Genomic DNA, 17,020 nt, shown 5'->3' with positions numbered 1-17,020 from the left:
ATAAAAATATAATAATAAAACACTTTGAAAGGCCTTCAGAATCCCTGGTAAACTATTGATTAAAGCTACTTCAAAAGAAGAAAGTCTGACTGTTTGGAATTAAAATAGAGCAAAATATATTGCTTTACACTACAAAATCCTAACTCTGAGAACACAAATAGGTTTTTAAAAATTTGAAACATGCTAACATGTAAATTGACAAACACAGTAAAGGTTTTCTGCACGTATTGTCAATTCTCCAGGCAGATCATCGTGGTGTTTGAATGTCATGGTAGTCCAGTGGTCATTATAAAATCATCTAGCAAAATTCATAACGTCGTTGATGCTTCAAGATTTTAAGTAGCCAGCAGCATAATCTTCCACAACATATAATATTAAAACTGTGTGCTCTGTGTAGATATAGGAAATAGTTGCAAAGCAATTTAAAAGAAAGAAAATACAAGCATGTCTACATTCTTTGTGTTAGAGCATGGTTTCACATGTAAGCAATTAAACACGCAAGATAAATATATACATTTAACCGCACACATGTGCACACATTACCATAAAGCCCAGTTATGTTGGAGGGAGTTTTGATGTGGGCATAATGCAGAGTGACATTTCTGATGCCAGGATCTTCGCACTACTGGCTGCGTATTTAATGGTTATCAGAGGCATTGTATGACTTCTGATTAGTGTAGGGAGACACTGTGACAAAGTTCGTGTGTGTGTGTTTCTCATGTGTCACCCAGTCAAATTAAAACAGGTCAGTGCATTTATCCCAAAATTCAAAAACCTACCTAGGATGACAGAGTTATGGCTAAACCATATTTTCGACCATGCCCTGACTTCTGACCTCAACAACACATTTACTAAGTTAGCCATCCATGAATGTCCACATATCCAGACCGTGACCCAACAGTTAAGCCCGGCGCCGCAGCCTCGCTGTAAGAAGTGGGCCCATTCAACCGTTGTCAAGTTGGGCCCTGGCTACTGGTTCAAGCCAGACACGACGATCAGGACCAATGATTTTGAAATGATATCTATTACTGTTAGTGACAGCAGTCCCAGAAAGCGAGTTTTTGATGCTCGCAGACACTGACAAGCCAACCAGAATGACACTGATGGCTGTGGGCACAAATCAGAATTGCTGTACCGCATTGGCAGCACCCCAATGCTGCTATACACTCTCCTACCAAACCTGTTTCCTGCTGCCATCATCTAAAACTGGAGGTTAGAAGAAGGTACCAAACTCTGGAACAAAAAGTGTTCAGAAAAGAATGAAAAACAAGCATTTAGTTACACATTTGTTAAAAAAAAAAAAAAAAATTAAGTTTAAAAATTGTTTAATCTGTCTTAAGGTTTTTTACGGTGTATGTGAAGTCTACTGTGTGTGATGTACAACTTCAGGTGAGCTAATGAGCAGAATAGTGAACAACATGTGAAGCTGAGAAAAATAGAACTAAACTACAAACACTCAAAAAATGAACTACAAAAAGAAACTAATACAAGATACAAAGTACTCCAAAAAAACATAATCACAACTATTGTTGCTTGGTAAGGTATTTCAGCTTCTCAACTGCAAAGTAAGGTACTCTTTAAAGTGCTATTAAAATGCAAAGCAGGTAAAAAAAAGGCACTTCTAAACGCAAAACAGAGCATTTCTGTAGTGATGCTGAAGCAGTAACTAGCAGCAGCTTGTCCTGGTGTATCCAGTTAACAGCAGACCCAGCTAACAGCTCTTATGACATTAAACAAAACACAGTGGTAAAACAGAGCTTGTTTTTCCATTAAGTGGACAAAATACATACCCATCAGGTGGTGTTTTTTGGTACAAGAGGAGCTTAGCTGGCTAATTATGTGGGCTTTGCAGCAGTGTCCAATCCAGGTCCTGGAGGGAAACTATCTTGCATGGTTTAGATGTTTCCCTGCTTTTCAGCAGGTCTTTAAGTCCTGCAGAAGCCTGTTAATAACTCGTTCATTCAAATCAGGTGTGTCAAAGCAAAGAAACAACTAAAACATGCAGAACAGTGACCCTCCAGGACCAGGATTGAACACCAGTGGCTTACTGCAACAGACTAATTTATTATCAAAGAATATTGCACAGCAGAGATCAACAAGATGGCACCAACAACAAATTGACTTACAAAAACGTATTACCTAAGGACACAGAAGCTACATAAACAGAGAAAACATTACCTGCAGGCTGTCACTACAGTCTGGTACGGGGACATGTACCCCATGTCAGAGTGTCTTAGCATGCTAGCAACACTAACTTTGACTGGTCTTATCTGTGTACACTGAGTTGTGATTGGCTGATATCCAAATCAGGCAAAATAAGGCAGAGATCAGACAAATACTTATTCTGCCAGAATTCTTGTCTTTTGCTTTCCCTCAGACACCAGAGGGGTATACTACAAAGTTAGATTTCCCACTTAAACGGCTATGCTGAGCTGAAAGTCAGCGTTTTTAGTATCACAAAGAAGGATCTTTTTGAGCATGGTTAGCTCACCTAGTAACAGAGGGTTAAGTTAGGAGTTTTGGGTAACTGTCAGTAAAAAACAACTGTTCCCTGATTATTTATGATATCCCAGATAAAAATATTCAGACTGATTAAAAAAAAGGTTGGATTTTCAAATAATATGATAATAATAATTCAGAATTTTAGGGATACATTTTCATTTATTCATTTAATTTATTATTTCTATAGCCCTAATCATTCTAATCTGAAATAAAAATCTTACTTTTAACCGGAATTTTTTTCTTATTACTTTGCATGATTTTAGTACAAGAGATAGCTGAAAAATAAATTTGAAAACTTGAATACACTGGTAAGTCATGTTCCCTGATGCTATTTCTTTCTCCAACAATGTTACTGACCTATTGACAGATAACCAAATTACCTGACATATGTCATGTGTTTTATTTAATATGTAGTCCACTGTAGCACCTGTTCTATTTTTTTATATATGTGGTAGTTACATCCATCTATCCATCCATTTTCTTTACCTTCTCCTTTCAGAGTCACGGGGAGCTGGTGGTGGTTGCTAAATCAAATTTCAAATAGGCAAATCATTTAAAAAAAAATAAAAAATTCTCAACTTGAGCTTGGTTTTCTTTAAATGACCTTAAAACTCTTAAAGGGGTTTAAATGAGTTTTACAATGTTGTTCTCTGTCCTACTTAAACATGAGACAGCTTTCCCTACATGTTTTGACAACAAAGCTGTACAGAAATACATCTCAGTGCGAAGATAATTATCCAAAGATGGAAGATGTCAAAGAGTGAATGCAGGCTGTGAGGCCACAGTGGTGTCTGTCGGTATGTATGTGTGTTTGACACACTTCCCAGCATCTGAGCACCAGCATGCAGTTCCTTAAAGGGGAAAAGAGAGAGGTAGAGGCGCCCATTCAGCTGAAAGGCCTCTGGCCACCATGCCAGCACAATCTCTTCAGCACTTCGGGACCCCCGTCGCTCCCTGCATCTCCCTTTTCCCTCTCTGCCTCTCGCCTTTCCCCCAACCCGTGTTTATTTCTGTCAGTTTCCATATTCTTGTCTTCACAGCGTATTTGCCCGTACTCACAAGACATTTCTAGTCCGTGCAGACGAAGCGCTGCCGTTGACTCTGGGGACCCCTGGTGAGATGGTAAACAGGCACACCAGCTTCTGCAGGCAAACACTCCAGTCGTACACAGAGCCTGAGGACAAGTCGGAGTCAGACCTTCCTCTTATCGTTCTTCTCTACAGGGATGATCAGTATCCCTGGTTTGGCCCTGGTGTGACACTGCCTGTCCTATGAGATACACCAACATAGGCACCCGGCTCTTCCCCTGCAGTCGTACGGCCTCCATATGCACACATCACTACAATGAGTGTCCTTCAGTGAAGGCCCCAGCTTTCCTGATTTTAGAGATATTATCTGAAAAGATTGTTGCCAGTGGATAGCAGCAAAAGGTCAGAGAGGCATTCAGTGATCATGACCATGATAAACACAATACGATCAGTGAGTAGCATTTGTTTGTTGAGAATTTGGTAACATGCATAATGAAAGTTAATGAATGTAGTTTTGTGGTTAAATCTTTGAAAGAAGTTCTGTCACTATAATGATTTTATTGATTATTTAGAACCCATACGATGGATTAATTAATGCCCAATGATCATGTAAAAATTAAAAAGTAAAGAACACACTGCGCAAAATATATTTCAGTGTCAAAACATTTAATAAATTTATGTTTAAAATTTTATACATTTAATATGACATACTAATGGGGCAGCTTGGAGGGGCTTCATAACCCTAAATGAGATAGGCAGGTACAGAAAATAACTGGTGAATAAAATGTGAGTACATATACTTTCAAATTCCCTTTAATCCAGATCATCCTAATTCAGATGTGAAAAACAAATCCAGACCAGATCGGCTCCTGTGCATTAAAAGTGTTAATGTTTAACATGGTTTATTCTTGTCATCATTAATTACCCCAGAAGAGAAAATTTACTGCTCCAGTTTGAGGCCATACAGAAACTCTACTAATTAGAGGAGACCACAGTTCAGTCTAATAACCAATCACTAAGGTCAAGGAAATAAGGGGCAGATGAACCATATGGGAGTAAACAGATGGAAATATAGGGTCAAAAAAGTGGAAAGTCATAAAACAAAACACCGATTAGATTGTCTAGAAGAAAACTTAAAAAGTGAAATAAAATGGATATCATCACACACTGAAAAACTGAATATTAGCAATAATCAGCATGGTTTATGATGTAAATTTGCTCCATCCTCTTGCTGTGCTTCAGTTGACTTTACGACTGTTTTTATCTCTGCAGATGCTTCTTTACTGACAAATGTTATGGAGCCTGGGTGTTCATTCATCAGCCCTCTAATGAGATGAGCGGGAAGGAGGTCTTCGGGAACTGATGGCTGTCATTCTTGTAGGTTTCCTCCTGTTCCAGCCTCTCTACACTAGTTAGGGGAGGAAAAGGCCATATATAATGACACAAACCCTGATTTACAGTGCTGACCCTCAGCACACACCAGCAGAGCCAGCTGTCACAATAAGGGAATGTCCAGCAGTAAATGTTTGTATCAATAATGCGCATTAAAAAATGCATATTGTTTCACGTTTCACTTATATGTAAAATTATATTTATGGACTAAAACTGAGCAAAGAGACTGTATGTAAGCTCTTTTTCTTTTACACACTGGCAACCAGCATTTTTGTTCAGTTTTTGTTTTGTTGTTTCACAAACTTCATTTTAAGTTTATGCACTTGCTATTTTACATTTTGATTCTTCACATTTTCTTATAAGTATACAACAAAAACTGAAAATAATGGATACATTTCTTTATTTACCAATGCACAAGTTTGTTACCAGAATAAAAACCTATTGCTAGTGTTACTCATTCATTTGCCAAAAGTAATATAAAGCTTTTTGCATTTCTACACACTAAATTCACAAAATATTCTGTAGCACTTGTACTGTTATGCACCATCTCTGGCTGCATTGGACGGAGGCAGCAAATGTTCTACAAGAACCGGATCTTAAAGTAATCAGTGCAATAAACACATTTTAATTAAATGGTAACATATTATGGTATATTATGGTAACAGCACATAAAGCATTAAGAACTACTTACTAACACTATGGAAATAATACTAATAGAGGCTTAATTTATAGCTTTGTTGTGGCAGACAAGTTTAAACATTTTACCTAAAACAAAGAAGTGTGCTATGAAGTACACAAGTAACTACCTGAAAATCTGCATATAGATTCAAGCCAAGCTATGAAAAAGTGATAATTATTAGCTCAAACAAGGAAAAATGTGTTTAAAGATTTAAGGATTTTTTTCCACCTGTGGGTATACACAATCCACGGCTTAAACCAAGACTTGACAAGGCTTCCTCAGATTTTGAAAGTCAGTTTTTGTCTCTATTTTCATTTCCTATCAGTAACAGGTTAGTTGTATTTGGCACTAATTAAGAAAAAAACTTCATTACTTTTTATGTACTGACATTCTTACAGCAAAACAAAAATTTGCTACATTCAATTTTTCATTTTCTGGCTTATGAGGTTAAAAAAATATAAAATGCCATTGTTTCACTCTACAGTCAGGACTCACTGGTTTTCTTGAGAAACTGAAAAGGATTTCGGTGTCAACCTGTGTCATACTCTGTGGACCTCCATTGCCTCCCCACAGCCAGGGTTTTCTGGCAGGTCGTAAAAGATAATTGTGTTGCCTGGGATTTTTAAGGTTTAGCCAACAAGTGCTCTGGGGTGGCCAAAGGGACTTGATGTGTGTTTACCATGACACTTTGATAGTGAGACTTTACCCAACTTCCAAAACAGAGAGCAGAAAAGACAATGAATCACTCCCGTTCCTAAGAAGGAAAATAAGGATGGAAAGAGCAGAGGAGATTTTTGAGGACTAAGAGTTGCTTGTAGCCTCTGACATGCTGAAGTTTGTGTCAACATACAACATAACAATTAAAATTTGTGCAAAAATGAGCACTTGTGTATGCATGCATTTCTGTGTGTGTGTGGCCTTTGCAGACCCAGACCCAACAATCTACAGGGAGTTATAGCCCTTTAGTCCCAGCCCTGCTATAACTTCATGAGGTGTAGGTAATGGCACTGTGGTCCAGGAGCTCATAATATAAAACCAGAGGCCCATCGGCCGCCCGCCAGCCCAGCCCACACAGATATTGCACTGGTATTCAAGTGTCTGAACTTTAGCTAGATGAGCAGAACTGTCATTTTGTGAGGAGCCAGTGAAACATAATATGACACTGTGTTTGAAACTAGAAGAGAACTAAATCTTTGAGGAACATGGGGATTAAATAAGTAGATTAATTCTTGCGAGGCACATATAAGACTGCCAGGCAAGACTTGAATGTGTCTGAATAAAGACTACGAGTAAAAGTAGGCAGAGGGGAGTAATTGATTTTCAACTCTTCACGATCCATACCATTCACACCACTGATGTAATAAAAATGGTCCAAACGTTGTCCAGATTCTGCTGACAGGCAGATTGTGTTTACTCCTTTTGTTGAAGTCGGTGAGAAAATGACCAAAAATGTGCTGCTTCTTCAAAAAATAATATATGAAACCCCTGGATTAAAGCAACATAATCTTAAAACATTGCACTTTAAGGTGTAACAATCGATTCCAAGTGGAAAGGATTAAATTGCGTTATCTCATTGTCTGTAACCTATTGTTTTGTTAGTTGTCACTCACCCTTGGCAGTCAGCCAGCAAACAAAGACAGAAAAGAGAAGAGTGTTTCTCTATTACAGGATGTATTTTTAAAAGTTATAGGGTAGATGGTGCTTCCTTGTATGAAGGTTTTTTGATGTACCCCCTTTTTTAAATCCTTCAACATTAATGTTTTAAAATGCTGGATTTTAAGCATATTTTGCTTTTAGGGCAATAAAAATAGTAACTGAAACTAAAATCTACAATTAAAACATGGCATATCATAACAGGCACAAATAAAAAGGAGCAATCTTTGTAGAGTGAGGACTGTCACAGTTAATACAACCTCACTTGTCTTTTCTGGTTTCCTGAGTGGACTGAAAGACACAGCCTATTTGAATAATTAGTTTGGTCATAGACAGACACACACCCTGATTGAGCCACACATCTCATTTCCAATGTTGGCCCCTGTTTATTTATTTGCTATATGTCCGAACTTGCCCATCTTGATGTTGTTGTGTTGTAAGTGAGTCAGAAAGGGGCCCTTAATTTAATCAGTGGGCTCTCCTGTTGGATTGAGACTATCCCACAAATCTATAGTAATACGCAGCCTGGGGAGGAGGACAATTCCATTAGTGCAGGACAGTGACTGGGGGGACTGATAGGGCTACAGATAGGGCTCCCTCCTTGGTTCAGTACCACTTGGCTGAGTGGCGTTAGCCTGTTTAGCCTGATGTTTTATAGAGCTAATCAGCACCATTTGGACAATTAGTCAGAATACATCTATCTCTTTTATTAAGTGGTAGACATATAGCAGTGTCTTGTCAACAGGGTCTACATACATGTGCCACTCATTGATATTTATTATGCAGTGCAGCAAAGAAGATGACTGAACAAGAAGATTCACACAGTAGGGTTTTTTCCAAGTTCATATTGTGTTGATCCCCTTCTTCTGGGTCAAATCCTATTTCCCCTTTTACCTGTACCTCTACATTTTGCGCTATTAAAAAATGAAGTAGTATGCTGAAGTCTAGGATAGTGGCCTACATCAATAACTACATTTGCTCATGTTTATTTTTCTGTTTACCTAAAAGAAATCTGTAATATCTGATAGCATATCAGCTTCTTGGATGAGTGTCCATCTTATAGTGAACTATTCTAACCACTATTATTCATGACATGGGTTAGTTGTAGGGATAGCATTGGGCAAACAGATTTAGCCTTGGTTTTACCTCAGATTAAACAGGATTGGATATCTTGACTTATCTCTAGTCTTTTATAGAACCACTGATGATGTGACTGTTTGCATAAACTCAGCCTTTACTCTAGTGACTGTAAGGAGTAATGGATATGATGGACAAAACTTTGTCCCAAGTTCAAATCAAGATGCTTTTGCTCTTGATTTACTTGTGAACACTGAAGAAACATTAACCATGTCTAACATAAATGCTGTTTGGAGCCACTTCCAGCGCACAGTTAGATTTAGTTTACATTTTTTTCAGCCAACCCTTAAAAACGAAGGTCAAATGAGTGAGACAGACTTGGCCAGGATTTGGTAAAGCCTGTGATGAAAGCCCACCACTCTTGTTTTTATTGTCCACTCTCCACCAGGCGGAGTGTTGTGGGAACTCTAGAGAGTTGTGGCTTCTGTTTGATCATACTATGGTAGTCTGACCTGTCACTAAGTGGTGGCAAACATGGCCCACACACGGAGCAGTGAGCATCTAGGAATCTATATGTGTGTGTGTGTGTGTGTATATTTCCCACACACAGCGCCACATACCTCACCAGAGGAGGCAGGTCACAACATGTTAGAGTGTTGAGGATTCATAATGGCCATTTAGCCTTCAACAGCTAATATCAGCACTGCTGATTTACAAGGAATTGGGTTGTTCCGTCTCTGAACTCAGGAGCTGCTTTAGTTAAACCTGTTCGATATTAGCTGGCATAAACACCCTATATATACACATAAATATGAACAGATATTTACATCTTGCAAAATAATACAATGTCATAAAAATAAAATCAAAAGCTGGTCTATGTTAGGTTTAATCCTGGATAAACCTATTTGTAGCTGGTAGAATGGTAATGGTTCTGGTGACCAGCTGTTTGCAGCCAACCAGAGTGACAGGAACCGCAGGGACACACTGAAAATCTGAGGACTATGACAGAAGCGTGGTGACAAGTGATGACGACGCCCTCCCTCACGCATGTGTTCCTAAACTGCATAGGACAGCACCCTCAGCAACAAGACAAGACGGAGATCATGCACCATGCTAGGCTAATAGCCACGATATGCTCTGCTGAAGTCAGCTTTGATAGAGGCTTGGCTCTGTGATCACTGCTGATAGGGGAACATTGTGACTCGTGCATGTCGGATTGCATATAAGGAAATGGTAACTTGGCCCTAAAGTAGTTTCTGAATCCTGCTCAGAAAAATGAAAAATATTTTAAAGTTTGACAAATAAAGGTCATAATGACTTAAGACCGATGATGTGCAGGATTTGACCTCAGATTCAACTTCAAAACAAATTGTTGAGAAGCATCATTCAGGTGCTAATGGAGACTGTGTTTGGTGTTTGTTTCATCTATTTGTTGCACAGGCTAAGTGTACACAACATGTGCATGCAAGTTTTGACTGGACACACAAGTACAAAAATTTCACTTTTGACTCTTAAAGCTTAGATTCTTTACAGAAAGAAAACATGCACACTTTACTTGCCTCTGTGACCAACCGGAGACCAGAGAGACATTGACATGACCCAGATAATCGGCCCAAAGTCTTGCCTCCACAATTTGATCAATTTGCAGTTTCCTCACAATCACAGGCACCGTGCTGTCCCCCGCAGCTACTCTCTTAGCCCCCCACCCCACGCTCAGCCATGCAGACACATCCCTGCTCGCCACAGCAAGATGCTCTGCCTTTCTCCCCTTTTCCCCCCAAATCACTGCTAAGCCTGCCTGATGCCTGCTGCCGGGACACAAACGTGCTCTTGCTCCTGTCATCTCTTAGCAAACACAGACAAGAGGGAAAAAAGCTGACAGTTTGTCTTGTACCATATGCCACGTGGCAGCAATGCCTAACTGATATGGCCAGAGTTTGGGCCACAGCCAAAGGCTCTTTTTTTCCCTATCTATTTTATTTTCTTCCTCCTTGCATGTGTGTGCATCTTGAGAGGAAATGTTGAATAAAATCACTGTTCGGCTGTCAGCAGGGTGGATTTAGTGCCTGGGCACAGAGAGCTGGACTGAGTGTTATTTAACCAATATCTTAAGAAGTTCTCATATCTGGTCTGTGGATGCCACTGTTTTACTGAAGGGATTTGCTGTGGTGAGGGGATCCCAAAAGAATTTACTTTTTCTTTTCCTCGGGAGTTAAAAAAAGTAACAATCCTCTCCTTCTCTCTACCTAAAGCAATGTTAGTTTTCAGTAAAGCCTCTCAGTCATGAATTTACCTTTGGGGTCTTTCTCCACACAATACCAGGGCTGGAATTTGAACAATGTTGTCAGTAGTTTGAAACTGACTTGTGCAGTTTAGGCTTAGTGAAAGCAAATTTTTTGTCGATTATGTTTTTAACTCTTGAGATAGCCCTGCTTTGATCACTTTTCTCATAGTAGAAAGACAGGTCAAACACCCACTGGCTACCTACAAATTTCAGAAAATTAGGTATTTGCTTATAGCCAGGAGGGGTATAAAACATTTATGTGTGCAAGTATTTGTTTGTCTTAGTTAGGCTTTGCTTGGTACAGAAAAAGAAACTGAAAATTGTTTTTCTTGCATAAGAAAGAGAAGAAGGATAAGGAGAAAACTCTCACATGCTCATTTAAAAACACTGAAACTTTTTTTATTTTCATTACAAAACTTTTTATTTTCTTTAACATTTTCAAACTGAAAATTTCTCTCATAACTTCATTAACAAGTTTTACTTTACAGTAATGTACAACTTTAAATGTAGGAGCAATTTGTGCATGTGGATTTTTGTGCACGTACATCAAAAAGGAAAATATGTATTTTTTTTGTCCAGAGTTTTCTTTGACTTTGCAGACTTTAAAATCTTTGAAACTATTTTGTGTTGCTGTTAAAATGTGTTTTGCACTTTAAAAATTGCAGACTACAATAAACTTTGTTAGTTTGGCTTTTTAATCGTGATGAAGAATAAGTTCTGTCTTTGCAAAATAATTTAAGTTGCACTCATGGACAGGCTGACAGCAAATTTCAGCTCCAGGATAGTTTTTTGTCATCTTTTCATCCAAGATATGAGCACAAATAAACGTTTTTTATTACAAGTGAAAACTAAATGTTTTTTCCAATAAATTCTTAAGTGCATCCAAAGGAGAACATGGCTGTCAGTCACCTCTTCCTGGATGCATCATCCTCGTCACCGACTTAACCTGGAACTAGGACATAATGGTCACCACTTTCGCTCCAGTGCTTTCATTCCCACCTTCACCGAGGCCATTGTGAGAAAGTGGGAGGAAACTAGAAGCTGATGAAAAAAGTGACAGGTGAGTGACAGATGCCTTCAGGAACAAGATGTGGGAGAGGTTGGTGATGGTGGAGGCACGTTAACCAGCAAGGAGTAGTGCAGCGCCACAGGTGAGAAGGTGCCAAAGAAGACAACTGACGCACCTTTGATGGCCCTGGCGGGCAGAGGTGACACAGGTGAGGGGCGAAGTGAGGTGGGGGTGGGGCTTCCAGGCTCTTCACAGCTGCTTCTTTGCCCCTGTCAAACAAATTCACACAAAAGCACTCTGAGAACATGCTTTTTGTTTTTGCAAACACGCTCTTGTTCATGTAATTTTGTGAAGCCAATATGACACATAACAAAAGAACAAGTCAAAATGTATTTTTTAGAGTTGTTTATTATTTTAGATTATTTAAAGAGGTCTTTAAATATTAAGCCAATAAAATAAAATAATGGTTTTAGTTGCATTAGAGCTATGACATTTCAGTTTAAACATACTCTGATTTTCTATTCAAACAGTTGATGGGTCTGTTACTACTTTCCTGTTTTTATCCTTCTATCCTCCCATTCTTACTCCCACAAATTCATAACAGGTTCCTGGTGAAATCACTGACCGTGTCATTCTCTCCTCCTCTCCTAAATCTCTTTTTTCTCTTTCTACACCCATCCTAATTGAATTTTATGTTCATTTGACTGCAGATAACCCTAACATTTGGCTGTGGATTCTGGCAGTAATGCAGAACCAGCAGACCTGTCTGACATCAATATGACCAGAATGAGTAACGTCCTTATTTTGGCTACACCAAAATTTTTCATTGCTGTTGCTGACCTGCAATAATGCCTGAATAATATCATATTTTCTCCTGCCATAAACCATCAGCATCAACATCACAACACCAGGCAAAGTTAAAATCTATAAACATAAGAGAGTAATATTATATTAAGACTGAGTAAGACACAAAAGTATATAAAATTAAGAAACTGCAGTGAAGTTATCATTTAAATTTTTTGTTAACTCAACTGACTTTTTTTTGCAGTGATTTCAGATAATTAGAACTGCAGCCAAATCTATAACCCAACAGCCACCAGTGTGCTAGTTAAGAGCAGCATAAGAGCAGCGAGTGCATCAAGAGTTGGTACGCAAAACAAAATACGTGTGTTAAGCAGAACCTCAACAGCGCATTTATTAAACCTATTTGAACTGGAAAGAGTTCTAAAGAAAGGGTAGCCTAAGTCACTTAAGAACTTCTTAGCAATAACATGTATCGATGGGTGAGATACTAACTGTTGGTAGAAGAATCCAATTTTCATTATCTTTCTACCTTTATTAAAATTAATAAAGCCTTGGCTTCCAATAACATCCATCTTTAGAATTAGGTTTAAAATCTAGTTCTGACTAGGATCTTTATTCAACATTTTATTGTTTTGTGAATTTTTCTAATGGCGGTCAGCAGTAGTGCAGCCCTGTGTTAAAGACAAACTAATGGACACTTTTGGTGTCTGGACCAATCACTGCACAGTTACATACAATGAGATAAAAAGGTTTCTACATACAGCATGGCCTGTGCTTCAATCTACAATAATGAAAATTTCAAGCAGTCAAAAAGCACCTGTTAAAGTATTACCGTGTTTATAAAGGTTTATCGACATGTGTGTGCTAAACATATGGAGCAGAATAATTGGGAAAAATGAGCTAAAATAATATTTTATTTTGTTACTGCTGAGCTGTTCATTAACATTTATATACATCCAAAAAGTGATTAGTGATGGGACAAAAAATTTTTTTCTTATTTTTGTTATACAGATATTTGCTTACACAATCTCAGGAGTATTGACCTTTGAAGCACTAAAAGGGTCTCTGCACTACAAGACTTGCAATAAGTGCAAAAACTGCAAAGCTTGAGTTTAAAAACTGATTAGTCGATTAAGTGATAAGTAGATTATTTTGCTTTAAAATGAAAACAAAGCCATTTACATATTTACTATTGTTTAAAAAATGTTAAGAATACAATGAAAGAGTTTAGGAACTTTATTTCATCAGTTTTTATTATATCAGTGATTTATTGTTTACAAATATAATGTACTAAAAAAGGAAGTGTACAAACAATGGATTACACTGAATAACAACTTAAAACAATAATGCTTTCCCAATGCAGATGAAATATAAATTAATCAGAAGTGTGATATTTTATTCAGGGGACCTTAGTAGCAAGCGGGGCACCCATCTGTCTCTCATCTCACTAGTCAGACATGTCATGTGTGACTGAAATGAAAGAGAAAGAGAGCCTCTGCCTGCCTGCTGTACGAGGCTCTTTGCTGCTGCTCAGTGTCACTGCCACTCACCCACCGCTCTGATGTGTTCCTCTCCACCTCCATTAATGTCACTCTTGGCCAACACGCTTGCAAATGGAAAGCCCTTCAAAATAGGAAAAAGGGAATCACTTCATTTATGTTTTAGGTGTACATGGACACCTTAAAGGCAGAACAAGAGTGATATTTTTCTTTTATAAGTAGCATTGCATTAATAAAAATGTCTGAATTCTTGTTTTAAAATATTTCCTTTGTGCTTTGATGACCAAGTCTACAACTAAACTCCAGCAGTTGGTATCCAGTAAAGCTAGCTTAGGCTCCACGGTCAGTGAATAGAGACATTTCAAGCAGACTGAGTGACAAGGTGCCCAGGAGGTCAGCATTCTAAAGGGGCGACCAATTGGATCATGACCCATGAGGGACAGATATGGGCAAGGGATTTAGCCTCAAAGGTCGAAGTGGGGTCAAGGAGTGTCTTGCATTCCAGACCCCTAATCCTTTCCCTGCTGTCTGGAACGCTGGCCTTCACTGGCTCTACAAATGTATGCCCACACACACATAAACATGTGTGTGGGCACACATATTCTGAGGGCCTAGCACAAATACTGTACGTGATCAGGTTGTGGTGACTAGATGAAGAAACTTAGATTAAATGTGTTAAAGTTCTCCAGCCTTTTGCCTTAAGCAGAGAAAGTGTGGGCTTTAGATGCCCTCTCAACTCAATTTCCTGACCTTCCACTTAACCACCCACCTCCTGCAGGGCAATCGAGTTTCTCCAATGCTGAGACACCAGAGCGTCGGGATGTAGGTAATTTGTCAGAGCAACCCAATCCCCACTTTTCATGCTTATGTGTGTGTCAGCAGCAAAGCATGTGTATGTGTGTGTGTGTGTGTGTGTGTGTGCACCAGGGGCTTTCTCTGGGAATCCTTCAGACTATGTCGCCAGTCAAGGCAACCCCAGACTGTTCAGTGTCAGCGGTTGTATAAGCAGTGACCATGCTAGCAGCCATGAATTGGAAGCTGGGGCATCCAGGTCATAGCAATTTGAGCCATCCATCAGTCTGAAGTGAAACACATGCCATCCAATACCATGCAGCATTTGAGCTCACATCCCCTTAAAAAGTTATAGGTTACACGCAAAGACGATTTGCCCGGGATGATTTTGGAAGCTGAACTTGTTGACATTTACACCACAATTTCCCACCATACCCCTAAAACTCCCAAACACATTGAGAAAATTGCTCCATCTGTGGTTTGGACTGTGTGTAGTAGTGTAGCAACAGTTTGTGTGTAGCAAAGTAGACCAAGCATGAGCCCCTTAGTGTTTGTGTTGGAGAAGCCCTCCTGCAGGGCCTTCAGTTGTACCCCCACCCCACATCCCCCCACTCACTTCCTATCCCACTACACTTTAGCAAACAGAGCCAACTAAAACACAGGCTAACATAATGTAGCAGCATGTCAGTGGTGGGCCCTGGAGCGAGGCTGAAACATGACACACTCTGTACCAGCCATTAGGACACGAGTTAAAGCAGCTACAGTTTCTTTCTGGCCATGCAGCCCTTATGCTGCCCGGCGCAAGGCCTGTATGTGTCTGCTTGCAGCAGATTGACTGATGTATCCTGTATGGCTGTGGTGTGTTCAGAGCACCAGAAGAAAGTCCCAGAAGGGGACTACTTCTCCGTGGGCCCCCCCAGGCCGCTGCACTTCATCAATTTCCCCACTGGGAAAGGCCTGCCACTGGAGCTCAAGACTTGATGGAGCTCATACAGAGAAGATAAAAGCAGACAAACCAAATCAAAGGCATAAATTGAATGCATGGTGTCACATTTAGAAAATAGTTCAAATAATTCTGATACATACATGCATATATATATATATATATATGTATGTGTGCATGTGGGTGGGTGGGCGGGTGTGTATACTTGTTTTTCATGTAGAGCTTCAGTCTCATCATAAATGATAATTACACAATATTTGCAACGCACATGTTTAGGTTTTGAAAAGTCTTGTAGACATATGTGGTGCTAATTCTTCCACTGTCAGTGGGAGGACCTGTAGCATGTGAAAGGGTATGGAGAAGCAAAATTTTGGCACTGGATCCTAAAGATTTCTGAAATAAAATTGATGAGGTGAGAGCTGATAGTAGCTGTATTCAAGCATAACTCTTCTCACTCTGAGGTATACAAAGAAGTTAGTCTGCTTGCTGCACTGGCACAATCTCAGTGGAGGAAGTTATGCTATGCAGTTAGGCACTCAATTGTAAGATCAAGTTAAAAAAAGTTAAGGAGAAGCTCTTGTTATCACTTTTGATCACTTGGATTGCTAAAGTGGGAGGAATCCTGTCAGTGAGGGCACCCCCTTGACTTTGCCTTGGAGACAGAGTTAAAAGGACACATGTAAAAGCATATGGTCTGGCATAGTTCCTGGCCTCAGATGCAGGCTGGGCGTACAGATTCAGTGAAGGTGAGAAATAGCTAACATCCCCTTGTGTTGATGGTAACTCTAAAACTTGAGAGGCATGTAGGGAATTTCTCATGCCTCAGCAGGAAGCTGGAATCTCCTCTCACTCCTTCACTGAGCTCCCTGCACAGATAGAGCTAAATAATGTACTAGTAAAAACACTGCAGCTACTGTTATCAAATAAAAGGAGGTTAAATGACCCCTATTTTTACCTTTAAAATTTTAATTTTATGCTTTGTTCCTTAAGATTGCATGACATTAAACAAAAGTAAGACGTTTTTTAGCTTTTAAGAGCTGAATCATTGATTCATCAAGTGAAGAGGGAGCTGTAGAAGGAAAGCAAGAAAGAATAAGTGACCAAAATGGAACACGAGCCAGAGCAGGCGAGGAGAGTTGGTTTACAATGCAATCAACATTAAGGAAATTGGTTTGCACTAGCGCTTTGAGTGGAGAGAGGTGATTGATGCTAAGTTAGGCTAGCAGGAAGGAAGTGGAGAAATTAGCGGCAGGCCAGGGCACTGAGAGCTGTCAACTACTTCCTGGTCAGTCTGGGGTGTGAGGTACTATGCCTTCATCCGTCACGTACCTCTTGTGTTGAAGCACATAAACATAAAA

The 17,020-nt window shown here is 39.4% G+C and overlaps 1 long non-coding RNA gene across 1 annotated transcript in view; it reads right to left on the bottom strand.

The window, feature by feature from the left end:
• Positions 1-11,017: 11,017 nt before the first annotated feature.
• LOC119617663 overlaps positions 11,018-17,020 on the bottom strand; it is a 49,550-nt gene continuing 43,547 nt past the window's right edge. The window contains exons 3-4 of the long non-coding RNA XR_005234019.1: positions 13,979-14,051; positions 11,018-11,893 (exon numbers count right to left, since the gene is read on the bottom strand). This is a non-coding gene — a long non-coding RNA (uncharacterized LOC119617663). The remainder of the gene's footprint in view (positions 11,894-13,978; positions 14,052-17,020) is intronic.

Source organism: Kryptolebias marmoratus, linkage group LG14 (genome assembly GCF_001649575.2).
Source record: "Kryptolebias marmoratus isolate JLee-2015 linkage group LG14, ASM164957v2, whole genome shotgun sequence".
NCBI lineage: Eukaryota > Metazoa > Chordata > Actinopteri > Cyprinodontiformes > Rivulidae > Kryptolebias > Kryptolebias marmoratus.
The sequence above is the reverse complement of the archived record's forward strand: the minus strand, read 5'-3'. Positions and strand labels throughout refer to the sequence as shown.